This window comes from Oryctolagus cuniculus, chromosome 4 (genome assembly GCF_051225735.1).
Source record: "Oryctolagus cuniculus isolate XC-2025 breed Fujian yellow rabbit chromosome 4, ASM5122573v1, whole genome shotgun sequence".
In the NCBI taxonomy this organism is placed as follows: domain Eukaryota; kingdom Metazoa; phylum Chordata; class Mammalia; order Lagomorpha; family Leporidae; genus Oryctolagus; species Oryctolagus cuniculus.
In genome coordinates, this window is record NC_142870.1 from 111,795,226 (window position 1) to 111,811,969 (window position 16,744).

Below are 16,744 nucleotides of genomic sequence, written 5' to 3' on the forward strand. Positions count from 1 at the left end.
CATAAAATACCACAGCTTTACCTGAAGTCATGTCCTCTCTTTGGATTAATTCTAAGACTCCTTGTAGGAATACCCTGCCAGGTGAGCCATGCTCCTGTGCTTAGGCCCTTACATATGTGTGGGAGACCAGGAAGAAGCTCCTGGCTCCTGGCTTTGGACTGGCCCAGGTCTGGCCATTACGGCCATTTGGGGAGTGAGCCAGTGGATGGAAGACCTCTCTCTCTGTCTCTCCCTCTCCCTCTCTCTCTCTCTCTGTAACTCTGCCTCTCAAATAAATATTTTTTTTTAAAAAAAGCATTTCCTTCAGATTGTTGATGAAGACATTCAAATATTTACAATGGGTACAAATTGGTAAATGGAATTCTTGAATATAGTAAAAGTGTTTATTAAACTTAAGATCTACAAAATTGCATTAATGTGAGGAGTACTGTGGTTCATTCCTTAGCTCTATCTCCCAGTTCTATTTGTTTTCTAATTAGATCTCAAACAATTTAAAGTCAGCTGCTAGACTATTTTTTAGAAACTTACCCATTATGACAAATATAATCTCATCTATTTTCTGATTTATAATTATTATTTTACCATTATTGCCTTTGTTCAGCCTTTGTTCAACTACTTACAATAGCCAAACACACCATGAAATATCCTTTAATGCATTAAAAATCATGATTTTTTCACTCCAATTAAGGAACATCCATGTCTCACCCTTCACTTGTCACAATCTGAAAGACACTCATTTATATGATTTTTACGAAGCAGAACTTTTATAATCCATGTTATTATTTCCTTAATTTCATATAATACCATGAAAATGTTTTTGAAACTCTACCCTATTTCCTGTTTTATTTAGGGTAGCCTTTGTTAACATAATCCTATTGATAATCTCCAAGTTAATGCAACAGAGTTTATGGTAATTAAAAGTACATTTTCAAAACAATGAAGTTCTCTACCTATTAATATTGATAAGGCTACAAATATAATAATGACAGCTTTAAAATCTTAGAATAACCAATAGTCTCAATGTTTCTGAAGTTTCATGCCTTAACATTGTCATATCATCTTGCCTGTACTTTAAAAATCCAATAATGCATACAGCACAAGTTTAAGAAAGTATATAACCTGAAGTTATATCAAACTTCACATAAGATATTTTCTGGTAAAATTAATATACAAATAAATATGATCATTGCCAAAAGGCCAAGATTTACACAAGGATATGCAAGTAATTGCTGGAAATTAAAACAAATGCAAGTCATAAAAACTGTTGGATGCATAAGGAACGTATCTTTTCAGATTGGCTCCTTTCACTTAGCAATGTACATTTACATTTATCCATGTCTTTTCCTGGCTTGATAGCTCATTTCTTTTTAGTGCTGAATAACACATATATACCATATGTATCGGGCTACAAAATGTATGATAGCCACTATATGACATTCTGGAAAAGATAAAAGCACTGAAACAGAAGGAAGTTCAATCTCTGTCAGGGGTCAGGGGTAAGGGGGGTAAAGAATGAGTTGATAGAGCACAGAAGAATTTTTAGGGCAATGAAATTACTCTTGAGCCCATAATGGAAGATGCATGTCACTACGCATGCGTCCAAATCTATATAATGCACAACACCAAGAGTGAATCCTGTGTAAACCGTGGACTATGGGTGACGACAATGCTGTGTCAGTACAGGCCCTTTGATGGTAATAAATGTACCAGTCTGGTGGGAAATGTTGACAATACAGGGGGCTGTGTGTGTGGTGGCAAATGTTATATGAGAGATCATACCTTTGGCTCAAGTTTTCTCTGCATCTAAAACTGTTGTAAAATTAAAACCCATCAAATATGGTCAAAAACATAGAAATGTGTGTGTGGTTGTGTGTGTGTGTGTGAAAGTAACAGAAAGAAAAAGGAAGAGACAATATTCCCTACCTATTTTCTAAATAGCCAAATGCATGTTCTACTCACAAAAATGTCCTAGAAACACACAAACCCACTCAGCCCACATTACACACCTCCATATCCTTTTAAAAATAATTATATGTTCCTTGCACTAATTTCATGACATAGTGTGTTTGGGATGGTAGATGAAGTGGAACCCTTGCAATACAGTAAACCACTCTTTGATGGAATTTAGATAACACCTAAGTCTTCAGAGCCAGAAAGCTTTGCAAATTTCATTGATTTCTTTGATTGATGTAAATTACAAGTAACTCTGTACTGTGTCAGGCCACTCTCACATGGTTCTAGCTGACTCTGCAAAGAGCCACTACATGGTCCAAAGCACTGTACAGAATATACCACATCTTTAATCTCAAACGATAGAACTCAATCTGTCTTGTTTTAAACAGCCCTTAAGTAATTCTACTCAAGATTGTAAAAGTTTTGACTTCTTTAAGCAGCATGAACATGCACTAATAGCATTGCCTTTTATAATTTTGAGAATAAAAACCATTTTGGGGACCTGAGAAGAAAGGTAGCCTTCAAGGTATAGGCCTCAAAGCAAGGAATGAAAACATAAAAGCTGTAATGGTCTGCTTTAGACATCTTAGAATAGAGAATAATGGTCTCAGCTCCTGTCCTCATTCCTCCTGTGATCAGAGCTCCATCTGCAGTTAATGGGGACTTCTTCTACAGGAGGCCTTTTAGAGGATGTGTGGCTTCTGTACAGAATCACAGAGCTGAAAAGTTCCACTGAATGTAGCCTCTGGGTTGCTCACCACTTGCAGTTTCATAGACAAAGGAGACAAGAGAAATGATACAATCAGCAGGTGTTCCAAGAAGCAAGCAGTCCCAAGAGGGTATCCAAGTGGCACTATGCGACAAAAATACAATCTTCATGTCACAAGGTTCAAAACCAGCTACCTTAGTTAGTAGCTCTGTGAACTGGAGAAAATATTTTAGTCTCTCTGGATCTGACCTCTTATGTTTTAACCTAAAAATGATAATTTCTACACTGCAAAGCTGTGCTGATTATTATGTGAGATAAAGCCTGCAAAACACCAAGGACAATGCCAGGCACCCTGAAAAAGCTCAGGTAATGGTAACGGTAAGATGCTGATGGCAGTGATCATGATGAAGAGAAGGCTGACATGGGATGGCCACGATGTCTATTATAAGGATGATTCAATATCCATTGTGCTAAGGCTGCTTTTTGCCTTGGGGTTTCACATGCTATTTCCTAGCCTCTTCACCAAAATAATACCTCATTGTTCTGAGAAGTTAGTATTAATTTCTCCAAATTAATGCAATGCCTTGCTGTTTCCAAGGAGACTTCCCCAAACCCCTGACTTGGAGCCCCTCTTTCACATCCACCAGAAAAAGGCTAGATGGCTGAGTGAAAAGCTGGAGCAGCTGAGTTATAACATGCGATTTAAAGATTCTTGTGTTCCTACATACTCCAGACACAGTGCTAAGGGATGACAAAAAAAATGAATAAATAAGACATGGTTACAAGTCTAGACTTAGAGCTACACCAAGTTGTGGCAAGAGCTGTAACAGAAGTATGTATAAAATTCTGTGAGAACACAGGAGGAAGAAATTAATTAAATCATGGGAAGACAGAAGGAGAAGTTTTATGGAACATTTCAGTTATAAAATAACATCTGAGTTGGACCTTGAAGGGTGAGTACAAAGAGTTCCCTAAAAGGATCTTACCACAACAGCTTGCCATCATATTTATACAGGCAAATCACCTCTAAGGAGGAATGGGGATACAGATAGCTCCCTCTGAAATGGCAATAGATTATTCCACTTATGAACAAATAAAGAACAAGGAAGTAGAGGGAAGTAGATTATGTTCAGCCTTCCATTTGTTCTAAGGGTGAGTTTTAATCAAAGCAAGGCTCCATGATGTGAACACAAAAGGCAATTTGGGGCACCAATACCAGCTCAAGTAGTGGGGAGGTCAAGTTTGCCTCTCATTGCTAGGACTGTGGGTGGTTAAATGAATTGATGATTGCAAATGGCTTTGCAAATACACAATGCTGAATAAATGCCACGAATTATTGTTGTTCCATATACTCAGGAGACAAAGTTGTTTCCAAACAGAAAGGTCTCTGAAAGATGGACTATGTTTAAAGTCATTTAGGGGTTTTCTTTTTCACACCAAAGATGAAATTTTTAGCTAGATTTATTCTAAAGCCACCATAATGCCTGAGGATAATCTTTTTAAAATGCCATTATAACAAAATGAATCTAAAATTGCTCATAAATGCCACTTACAGGAAACTTGAAGAAAAATGCATTAAACTAAAACAGTTTTGCAATCTCACTTAAAATAAATTATAAGACAAAAAAAAAACCTCCCATGGGAATGGTAGCTGAGAGCAAATAAGAAAAAACAAATTAAAGCTATCTAACCCATATAAACACATGAAGAGGGTTCTTTTCAAGAGATGGTCAAAGAAACTACTAGCAGAAACTCACATTAAATTCAGATAATCTATTGTCCTTTGTTTCAAATTGTTTTTAGCAATGTTTATAAGTTGCCATCAACTCTTTCCAACACTTATAAGGAATTATATGGAAGTGATCTTAGTCACATAATAATGATAATAATATTGATACTATCTTATATTGCTATCACATACTCTCTAGTTTGTACAGTAAATTACCTAGATTTAATACTCAAAACATTATGAAATGGAAAGCATGGATTTTATCTTTAAAATATTTAAACAAGCAATTGAAGATAATAAAATTTACCTGACAAGAAAGTCTGGACTCCCAGAGCAACTGCATCAGAATCCTAGTGGGTACAAGCTCTCCTACTTCCTAGACTCACGACCAAGTGACATTATTTTCAAACAATGAGAAATTATTTGAGGAAAAGCTGTATTTGTGTAAAACATAACAGAACAGAGAGATAACAGTAAGTTAGATCATATTTCCCAAAATACATTCCTTGGAATGATCACTGCAAAAGTTGCAGGCCAGCGCTGTGGCATAGCAGGTAAAGTCGCCACCTGCAGTGCGGGTATCCCATGTGGGCAACGGTTCGAGTCCTTGCTGCTCCACTTCCAATCCAGCTCTCTGCTATAGCTTGGGAAAGCAATAGAAGATGGCCCAAGTCCTTGGGCTCCTGCACCCACATGGGAGACCCAGAAGAAGCTCCTAGCTCTTGGCTTCAGATTGGCACAGCTCTAGCCATTACGGTCAACTGGTGAGTAAACCAGAAGATGAAAGAACACACACACTCTCTCTCTCTCTCTCTCTCTCTCTGCCTCTCCTTCTCTCTCTGTGTAACTCTTTCAAGTAAATAAATAAATTTTTAAAAAAAGACATGCTGAGAAAGTAAAAATCCATTTAAAAAAAAGATACCTGTAAGTGATCTGTATTAATGATATTATATGGTCAAGTTATTTTTTGAAAATGCTTAATGGGTCTCTGTTTTTTATTTTTTCAATGAATTGATTAATACATCATTAGATTTGCAGGGTCACAGCAAATGCATGATAATTACTACAACACAATTCTTATCCCATTATGACTCAATCTATATAAATGCAGTAAAAACTCTCTGGGAAGTTCTGCAGTAAGGAACCCATTTGTCTATTCCCATGGCCTATTTTAGTATCCTTTGTTCTTCTTGAGTGCTGTTTAAGACACCTAAGAATGAATCCACTTCTCTCTTTTAAATAGAACTTTTGTGAGAATCTTCGAGAAGGAATAGGATAAGAAACCACAGGCTAATTCATCTCCGATATTCAAAATAATTTATACAGCTTCTTAGCTTTGGATGTATCAGTTAAAAAGGAGAAGAAAAGAGAAAAAACACAAACACACATTGCAGTAGCACATTTTGTTAAAGGTTGTTTGCCTACTGTATCTTTTGCAGAAACCATGCATTCACCGTTACGGTGGATATAGTTGCAGTTCTGGTCATGCAAATTTGAACACGTTTAGTTATGAATCTCTTCTACCTACCATAGCGTAAGCATTAAATTCTGTCAAACGATAACTTGCACAGAGCAGGCTGGGGATGAATTAGCAACATGTTAAAAATGTTTACCTAATGCTAAAAATATTAGTCATTTATTTGAATATTTAGAGCCACGGATTCCTTTGTTTAGGGACATAACTTGATAACTTTGTCTCAGAAATCACAGGAGGGGACACAGCACCACACTAGTTCTGTTTGGAAGCGTGAAGTTTCTTGGTGCTGCACAGAACTACCAATGGACACTCAGAAGGATGTTCAACTCCCAAAGCAGCAGGCAATAATATATAATTGTGGATTATGTCATACATAAAATGAAATAAACTCCAGAGATCCAATCATATGCAGAGAATGTGAATACAGAATAATGTACAATAAAAGAACTATTGGATTGGTGGTTTTTGATACTTCATAAAACATGAAAACTCAGAGGAATACCTTCATTTGTACCTGATTTGCTGTCAATATTCTTCATTGTATAGCTTTTAGTTTAGCATACTTACTGACTACAACTGCATACATATGATTTCATTTTTAAAACCTTATTGCTTTTAGATATCTATAACATAAAGAAATTGCTTGTTTAATTACATGCTTTATAATTTAATTTAAGCATTTATGTAATCTGTTAGATTACACAATGAAGGTTAAATTTGCTTTCTCAAATTGTACTTATAATTAAATCTTTTTTTTTTAATCTTTTATTTAATGAATATAAATTTCCAAAGTACGACTCATGTGTTACAATGGCTTCCCCCCCATACCGTCCCTCCCACCCACAACCCTCCCCTTTCCCACTCCCTCTCCCCTTCCATTCACATCAAGATTCATTTTCGATTATCTTAATATACAGAAGATCAGCTTGTACTTATAATTAAATCTTAAAGTCATATGGACTCTTTGTTAAAAATGCAGATTCTGGGCCAGCGCTGTGGTGTCTGGGCTTAGCCTTTGCCTGTGGAGCTGGCATCCCATGTGGGTGCCGGTTCATGTCCTAACTGCTCCTTTTCTGATGCAACTTTCTGCTTATGGTCTGGGAAGGCAGTGGAAGATGGCCCAAGTACTTGGGTCCCTCTACCCACAGAAGTGACCTACAGAATGTTCCTGGTTCCCGGCTCCTGGCTTCATATCAGTTCAGCTCTGGCCATTGCAGCCATTTGGGAAATGAACCAGCAGGTGGAAGACCTTTCTCTGTCTCTCCCTCTCTGTATGTAACTCTACCTCTCAAATAAATAAGAAAAATCATTTTTAAAAATGCAGATTCTTAGAACCCTGTGGAAGTCTGTTTAAACTAAATTCCTTGGAAACCTACACACACACACACACACACACACACACAATCTACAGGAAGGTTGCTATTTGTAGCATGTCTTCAGTCTCAAACCTTTGAGATTGGAAGTGTTCTTTAACTAATAACATGCAGAAAGAAAAGGAAATGCAATTATAATACACTAAACCAAGGTTCAGAGACCTGCACCCTTATCATGCTGAGCCTCTGTTTCTTTGTGTGAAATATGACAGTATGTGCCAAGATGATCACCAGTTCACTCCAGCTCCATGGTTTTCAACAGTGAGAGTTTTGAAGGCAGACTGGGATCAAATCCTAGCTCTTGTACTCATTAGCTATGATTTTCTCTCAAAATTATTACTTAATCTGTGCTGATACTCATTTCTTCCTTATAGTAAAATGGCAATAACAACTTTTTTATGGTGTTTTTGTGATTAAAACATAAAAAATACTTTGACAAATAGGTGACACTCAAAGTACTAGCTATTGTCATCATCAGGATTCAGAAAGTACAATTAACATCTCCTTACAACAAATTAAAGAGAGACGAATTCTACAAACAGGATGTATAAAATATTAAAGTCTATTATTTCCTTAATATATATTATTATAGAATTACAATTCCTTCTTATGTCTGTCAAATGGGATAAGAATACTAGAACAAGAATTTAACCAAAATAGATTCTTGCTAATTAAATTGATGCCTGTCCTCAATCAGTTAATTTAAGCAATAACCTCCTCAAGCTACTGTCTTAGGATCTTCTGAAAATCCAAGGTTTACTAATTAACATGAAAGATCCAGTCAACTGGGTTTTTGCTGATGGTCAACGTTCTTTAGAATTTCTGTATTTAACTGGGAGATTATGCTTTCATTATAAACATCTTTTCTTTTTACTTATTTAAAAGGCAGAGTTAGAGAGGGAGAGACAGAGATCAATTGCTCTTTCATCCACTGTTTCACTCCCCAAGTGGCCACAACAGAGAGGACTGGGCCAGGTTGAAGCCAGGAGCTTGGAACTCTATTCGGGCCTCTCACCACCCAAGCAATTACTTGAACAGTCCTTGTCTTGACTGCTGAGGAACAGTTTATCATTTCATTTTATTTATTGTTATTCTTTTTTTCTTCTCTACTTAATACCATTGGTTGAACTCCTTACTTAACATAGAGTTACCCCTAAGGGTGAAGTTAAAAACTTGTCATGGGGCTCCAAATCCCATTTAGCTGGGTGGCACCAATCCTATCTTATGTGATAAAATGATCATATTAAGTATGGAGTTGATCATATAGATAGAACATAAGTCAAAGGGATCACATAAATGAGACCAAGTACTGTCGCTCCCCCTCTTCGCGGAGGAACGACACAGGACCCTGCGCTGTTCTTTTGTCTGCTCGGCCCTCCCCGGGTTTGCTGCTGGTTCTTCCCGGGTTGGCTACCGACCCTTCCACCTCCGTGGAAGGGCGGTTCCCCCTGCCACTTTCCCCACTTCCGCGGGGGAGCGGCACACCGCCGGCCGGCTCTCTTGGGGGCTGCTCAGATGTTCCTCAGGTGTTCCTGGTGCATGTTGTCTCTCTCCTCCTTTATAGTCCTCTTCCACCAATCCCAACTCTGCTACCCACACGCCGAGTACGCTGCTCTCCTCCAATCAGAAGCAGCTCCTGCAGCTTATTGGTTGAACTGGAGGCAGCTGTGTAGAAGCTGTTTACTCCTCTCCCAGCACCATACTGTGGGAGAGCAGATGCATAGAATAAGTCTTAATTCGAGTAACTTAGTCTAGTCTGAGTTGCTCCCCACAAAGTACCTGATAATAATAATAGGTAGAATTACAAAGGAGAGAAAGTTCCAACATGGGAGGCAGTCCACACAGCATACTCATAGAATAACAAACACCTAAATAGCGCTCTGACCTCAGAATCAGCCCCTAAGGCCTGACTGAAAACACCATGAGAACATTTCAGGCATGGAAAGCCAAGACATAGTGGCAAAAATGGTTCATCTTGAAGGATCTCTGTGAGTGAGACCCCAGTGGAAAGAAGGAGCCATCAAAGAAGGATGTACTTTTCTCTGAAGGAAGGAGAGAACTTCCACATTGCATATGGACCTGTCTAAAAACTGATGGAGTTGGGAACTCAAAAGGCTTCCATAGCCTTGGAATATCATGTCAAGAGCCTCAGGTGATCACTGACGTCATAAATAAGAGTAAGTTGTTAAATCAACAACAGGAGCCACTGTGTACTTGCTCTCCAAGTTGGACCTCTGTCCATAATGAGTTGTACTGTGAGAATTAATGGTAAAACTTGTCTTTAAACTGTACTTTAAACTTTGTATGTCTGTGTGGATGCAAATTGTTGAAATCTCTACTTAGTATATAGTTGGTCTTCTGTACATAAAGTCAATTAAAAATGAATCTTAATGGAAAATGGAATGGGAGAGGGAGTGGGAGGTAGGATGGAAGTGGGGATGGGAGGGCGGGAATGAGAGAAGAAACACTATATCCCTAAAAGCTGTACATATGAAAATCTGTATTCATTAAATAAAAATCTTTTAAAAATAAAGGTATACTTATCTTGGAAAAAAGAAACATAGCCAGGACGAAATAAATCATACTTGGGAAATGATTATAGAACTAGAACCAGGTAAATTATGAAAAAAAATTCAATTTTCAGTGCAATAGCAGTTCTGGGAAGGGAGAGAACAAAGCAGAGCTTCAGAGGCTTTCTGGACAGGTTTGCATATTCACTAAAGTCTAGATAACTAGCCCTTTTCTGGTAAATGAATTTTCATGAAGAAAATGTCAGCACATGAAGTAAAACAAGCATAATAAAATCTGGCAAAAATGGCTTTGGTCTTCACAATGTAGTGAAGAGTCAAGCTCTCTAAGGATGAAAATACACATCAGTAATGAATTCTCATTATTCAGCTTTGCTAGAAAAGTTCCACATAAATAATCCTACCTCTGTTCCTCATCAGACACACCTTGTCCCAAGGACCTTGCCCAGGCTTCAGAAAACAGATGAGCCTGAGGTAAGCAGGGAAAGTTACAGGACAGAGCCACCGGAAGAAGAAGATGGAAAAGTGGACCTAAAAGAGAATAAAATTGATAGGCTTGTCAAATGTAGGAAGAAATGTTACAGTCCATATAACAATAGCTTGAAAACGTGGTTATTTCATAGATTTCAGAAGTGAGAGATTTACCATTGCTGCAAAATACCACACAAGTAGTGATGACAACGAAAAACAATTAAGGTTTATGAAAGTAAGCCAAGCCCCTGCATTTGCCAAAGGTATTTTTGGTAGCTTGTTTTAAGATTCCCTTCATACGGACTTGCCTATGATATGGGAGTTTTACGTATAGCTTCACTGAGGGATGAGTTATTCTCCAGGGCATCAATTTACAAAAGTTAATGAGACGGTCAATGTAGGGAGATTGAGAAAATTGCACTTACCAGATTTCCTCTACAGTTGAGTACTGTAAATGGTTTAGAAGACATATAAGATATCATCCAACCTGGACTTTCTTGAGAGTTACAGGAGGTATTAGTAGCCATGTCAGTATACGACCTTGACCTTAAAGACTTCTAGTCATCATGCTGATAATGTACTTATAGAAAGAAGGAGAATAAGACCCCAAAAAAAATATTTCCTTAAAGAGTAATGGGAGCCAGAGCAGGTATTTTCTTAGCTTATTATGATGCATTCCTGGGGCCAGAGCTGAACTGCTTGTGGCAAATGCCTTACAGGGAAAGTCCCTTTTCTTGAACTCAGTCCCTTGCCCAGCTGTAGTATCCTGTCCTGTCAAAATATCTTTAACACATATTTTAAAATCATTGACTTAAGAAACCTAGAAATCCTTAGGCTGAATTTACAATATCAAAATATATGCTGCATATTAAGAAGACAGTTTATAAAGACAAGAACTCTTTTCTCTAAATTTCCCACCTACATAATTACCCATTGCTTCTTTTCACAAACATTTCTCCTTCAAGCTCTTTCTCCAGTTTGATCCTGCTGGAGACTTCATTTGAAGTGTTAAGACTATCAATTTATTAAGGCTCCTAAACCCTGAAACAACTGAAGAAAGCCCATTTAACTCGTGTATTCAGAGCTATACCAAACAAGAGTCTGCTGCTGTCAGGGGGCTTCAGCATTATTATCCATAGAAAACACTGGGAAACTTACTCAGCTCAACCAGTCAGTGACCTGGGGTAAAAATGGGGAGTTGGTAGCCGAATCACCCAGTGTGATTATATGTAGCTACTGACACCAGATAATTTTCAAACAGCAACTGGAGTTGTTCTTTCTAGATTTAGTCAGAGACAGGGAGATTGCATGTGGAAGCATATACTTGTTCCCACAGACAGAAGGTCTGTGTGCCCCAAAGATCAATGTGACAGCAAAAGAAATCCCAGTGAAGGTTTAAAACTCCACTTGGCTCTAAAGCAAGAAAGCAGATCACCTTGCGTTAAGGAGATCAAGATGTGATGAGATTTATTTTTTCCATCTCTCCCCAGTGAAGAAGGAAACCAATGAGTAATAATGGAGGGCACCAGATCACCTGAGCAGTGAGCAGGGGTGCGCGCTCAGTGTCAGAAGAAAGCACGTGGCAAGGAGACCTCCTATGCCTGGAGCCTTCCACTTTCACAAACTAACAGCTCTGCAGAAAATCCAAGGCAGGAACAGCAGAGGTCGTGTTGCTGGCTTATGCCCTCCCTAGGTGGTAGCTCTGGGCAATTTCACCATCCAGCTGTTCTGTTTTTCGAAACTAAAGTAATTGGAATTGAACTACAGAGCTTTGCTAAAACCCTAGCAATTAACAGTGCGATTTCCCAAATTGCACTGTAATGGGAATGTGTCCATCAATCAACACAGTGAAATAACACATTTTCTCACCAGATGTGAGATTTAATATCTTCATAACTCTCTGGATTTACCATTTATGAATTGTCAGCCTCGCCCCGAGCTCTGAGAATTAATGGAGTACAACCCGGCTATGCAAGGATGGTTTACTGTTGTAAAATATCCCCAACTTCATCTAAGATATATTTATCAAAATGTTCTCCTTTAAGATGTAATCAGAAAACATGTAAGATGAGAAAATTTCATTTCCATTTGCTATGTTATATATTATCATTGTCTAGATGAATATAATTCCCAGAGTCTCAGCACGGCATATTCTTGTAACAAGAATAACCAGTTTATCACTGGCAGTAAGCAATAAATTACAATGTGAAGATGCAATAACTTTAAGCTTTAAACTTCAGGATATTCTCTATGGTTTTCTGTACAGAGACTGAAAATATTCAAAGTTTCTAATTCTATATCTATGTACAGGTCTGCTGTGCATCTTGGACTAGGAAGAGAATTCGAAGAATCCCCCATATGTTCTTTTTGTCGCTGTGGTTATCAGGCATGCCAGTTCTCATTTTAGCTTTCACTCCAACCTCAAACATCTGAGCCATGGCCAGGATGAAGCTGTCTCCTGAATGCAGCCCAAGCAGATTCTAGTGATGCCAGAACCTAAACTTTGTGGGTTTGGAAACTTATTCTTGCTTTCATGTTCAGAGGAGGACACTGTTCATAGTGAAGTCACTCCACGGGCCTTGTATGGACTTTCCTCACTTCACAAATTTTTCTTCTTATAATGTGCTCCAGGGCCTCTGCAGTCATATGTACAGGGCACAAAGGGTACAAAAAGAAGAAGAGGGCAGAGGCTGTAGGATATCTGGGCTTTAAGGGGTTGTGGGGCAGTTAGGGAAGGTTCCCCAGAGGAGGCTACATCTGAGATGATCTTCACTACACAAGGAAAATATTTTGTCAGATACCAGGGGTTCATCCAAATGATTCCACTTGGTTTTCCAGAGGGGAAAAAAAAAGAATTTCAGCACAATTAAAAAGACTTAGAGACCATCTATTTCATTTCCTAATATCACAGATTCATAAAATAGTTAACAAAAATGACCCATCATACTATTGTGTTGGTATAACATATGATATTCCAAATAACATGTTATTAATTTTCAACTGGTACCATTTAATTCTCCTTGCCCATCCTGTTAGCTTTAGAAGGTGACTCTTTGGCAGGGAGGCAAAGAAAGACAGCAGAGGACACAAAGGAATTATCTTGTCTAAATAATACAGCAATGTGATATAGCTCTAAGCTTTATTATATCAGACATCAAACTCACAAATCAGTAATTATACAAGAAAAAAGATAAAAGCCTATAAAACCAGAATGACTTATAATTAAGATTGTTAAAATCAATCCAAATGACTGTATGAGTCTCTAATAGTAGATAAATAAGTTACTATTTAATAACTAGTGTTGGACCAACGTGGTATCAGCATAGAAGAAACGACCTGAGAGTCATTCCTCATACTACGCACTGTGTTGAACTCGAGTTTGTTACACATTTTATTAAAAACCAGAGGAAAAAGTGCAGTTCCTCTCCAGCTGTGGAGAAGAGATAAATTCCTGATTTTTGAAGAAATGAACTATATTAAGACCATCAGAGGCAAGATGGATGAGCACAGATATGAAAACAAAAACATCTGAATCACAATATATAAAAGAAGAAAGCAAAAGGAGACCATACAATAAGTATATTTAATTAAAACACACTATGATAGATATCCTTATGTATATAAATACATATATGCATGTGTGCATGTGTGTGTGTTGCTTTCTGTTTCTGCAACATTATGCACTGTTGCGCTGGAGGTCTTACTTCCAGAGGAAGAAATGTTTCCATGAGGAGAAACACAATGACTCCATTGAACTGTTAACTTAAGATTGACTCCCACACCTTTGCATGTACAGGAAAAAAAGGGAGTTACAGTATTAACAAGGAAGACTGATTTTGACTACCAAGGACTAGCAATTGGACTGCTACTCCACAATGGAGGGAAGGAAGGATATATCGAGAACACAGGAGATCCATTAGGGTGGCTTAATAGATCTTGCTCAGTTATTAATATCAATGGAAAACTACAGCAACTCAATCCAGGAAAAATTAGTAATGGTTAACATTCTGCAAAAAAGGAGGCTTGGGCCACCCCACCAAGTTGATTGCTGAAGGCAAAAAAAATCCAGTATGAATTTTGGAAAATAGTTATAAATATCAGGTATGTAACTGTCATGAGTATTTCTTCCTTATTTTGCTATGAATACTTTTATGTAAAATATCTGTCTGTATGAATGTCTGTCTATCTATCTATCTATTTATCTATTCCTCTCTTATTTTCTTAGGCAATGTGTTATGGATTTTCATTGCATGGTCTTACAGTATTGTTAATTGTATACCTTAGCTTTTAAGTTATAGGATATCAAGGAGAAGAGTAAATAAACATCACTAAGGATTTCACTTCCTCTTTCAGGGAAGGAGTTAGTGCATTTTTGGTTGCATGCAGGATAACTGTATCATGTTAGGCAGGATTATGACTTTGTTATTGTCATTATTTGGAGGTTAAGTATGGTTTACGGAGATGTGATACGTGCCAAGGTGACAAGGAATGGAATTGTGATGATTAATTGTAGGTGTTAATTTGACTAGCCATGGGGTGCTAGCCAAATTATTATTAGTCATTATCTTTAGGTGTGTCTATGAAAGTGTTTCAAGATGAGACTGGCTCTTAAATTGCAGAACGAAGTAGACTGCATTCCTGAAAGTGGGCAACATCATCCAAACGATTCAGAGCTGAAAAGAACAGAAAGCAGAGGGAGGAGGAATTTTTTTTGGCTTTCTACCTGCTTGCCTGAACAGCAACATCTCAGCTCATCCTCTTTGACTTTTAGACTGTAATTCACACCTTCAGCTCCTGTGATTCTCAGGACTTTGGATGTTTAGTGAATTATATCACCAGCTTTTCTGGGTCTCCAGCTTGCAGCTAGCAGATCATAGAACTCCTCTTCAACCTTAATAATCACATGACACAATTCCTCATAATAAATTTCCGTGTGTGTGTGTGTAAGTGTGTGTGTATCTCCTACTGGTTCTATTTCTCTGGAGACCCCTGACAAATACACATATACTGACAAGACAAAATAAAAATGGTAAAACTCAAAGTGGAGCTTTGGGAGGCAGAAAATATATCTCACAGATCACCAATTAGAGAATTGCCCAAGGGCTGGATCAGCCAACAGGATCTCTAAGCTGTTTAATGTGTGTGTGTGTGTGTGTGTGTTTATGTATATTTTGCCCACATAGTGTTCAATAAGATTTCAAATGTCCTGACAATGAAGACCAGTTGTAAGATTTCACACAAAACCTGCATTTCTAAAGCCTCCATAAAATCTAAAGTTCACAAAGCAACAGCAATGCCCAGTACAGTAGAGGTCATTTCACCCTTGTGGGGAGCAAACCGGACTAGACTGAGTTACTGGAATTAAGACTTATTCTATGCATCTGCTCTCCCACAATATGGCGCTGGGAGAGAAGTAAACAGCTTCCGCACAGCTGCCTCCAGTTCAGCTAATAAACTGTAGGACTTGCTCCTGATTGGAGGAGAGCAGCGTACTCGGCGTGTGGGCAGCCGAGTTGGGATTGGCGGAGGAGGACTATAAAGGAGGAGAGAGACGGCATGCACCGGGAACATCTATGGGGAACATCTAAGGGGAACATCTAAGGGAACACCTGTGCAGCCCCCGAGAAGAGCCGGCCGGCGGTGTGCCGCTCCCCTGCGGAAGTGGGGAATGTGGCCAGGGGGAACTGCCCTTCCACGGAGGTGGAAGGGATAGTAGCCAACCCGGGAAGAACCAGCAGCAAACCCGGGGAGGGCCGAGCAGACAAAAAGAACAGCGCAGGGTTCAGTGTTGCTCCTCCACGAAGAGGGGGAGCGACACACCCTTTATATGGTATCCATGTCTTCCAAGTTGTTGTTACCCTATCGCCATCTGAGTATAACCTGATTGGTTATATTTACCTGTTTTTACCAGTTTGGCAAACAAGGAAAAGTTCATTTATTCAAAACTGGAGTTTGGAATCTATAATCTATAAAATGCTTAAGTCATTAAAGTTATTTTTCCTTTAAAAATATCTGAAAATATTTAGCAAGAGTTAAGAAATAGTATCTTTTGATATAATAATTCTACTTTGAGGACTTTTTTTCAATGAAAATCAACATACATCTCTCTAGCACCCTTGCTACCTTTAAAAAACTCCAATAAACACTCACTCATAGTAGCCAAAACAGGGAAAATTTAAATACTCAATAGAATTTCACTAAGTAGATAAATTAAGGTATAGCACTGGAAGAAATTTCCATGTAGCTTAAGAAATGAAAGAAGACCATGTGTCTCATTCAATAAGAATGTACAAAAATGCTATATGTGAAAAACAATAATATCAACTTACATGAACTATTTAAAGATCTAGGGCTTTGTACCAAAGAGATGAGAAGTGCATGTGGAATATTAGTTATCGAGTACAATAGGTATAAAATACTTCACATCAAGGTGTTTATAAGGAAAATAAAAATCTCTGAAAGGAAATACATGTGCAGATTCTTCTGTTCTTATGGGATTTGACC

General features: G+C 38.1%; 1 protein-coding gene and 1 pseudogene across 6 annotated transcripts in view; one reads left to right on the forward strand and one right to left on the reverse strand.

The window, feature by feature from the left end:
* The window catches only part of LOC108175368 (EGF-like and EMI domain-containing protein 1), a 710,453-nt gene that overhangs the window by 403,180 nt on the left and 290,529 nt on the right, over nt 1-16,744 (reverse strand). The gene's annotated exons all lie outside the window — the stretch shown is intronic.
* LOC149127078 (DNA-directed RNA polymerases I, II, and III subunit RPABC4 pseudogene) lies at nt 5,946-6,507 on the forward strand (annotated as a pseudogene).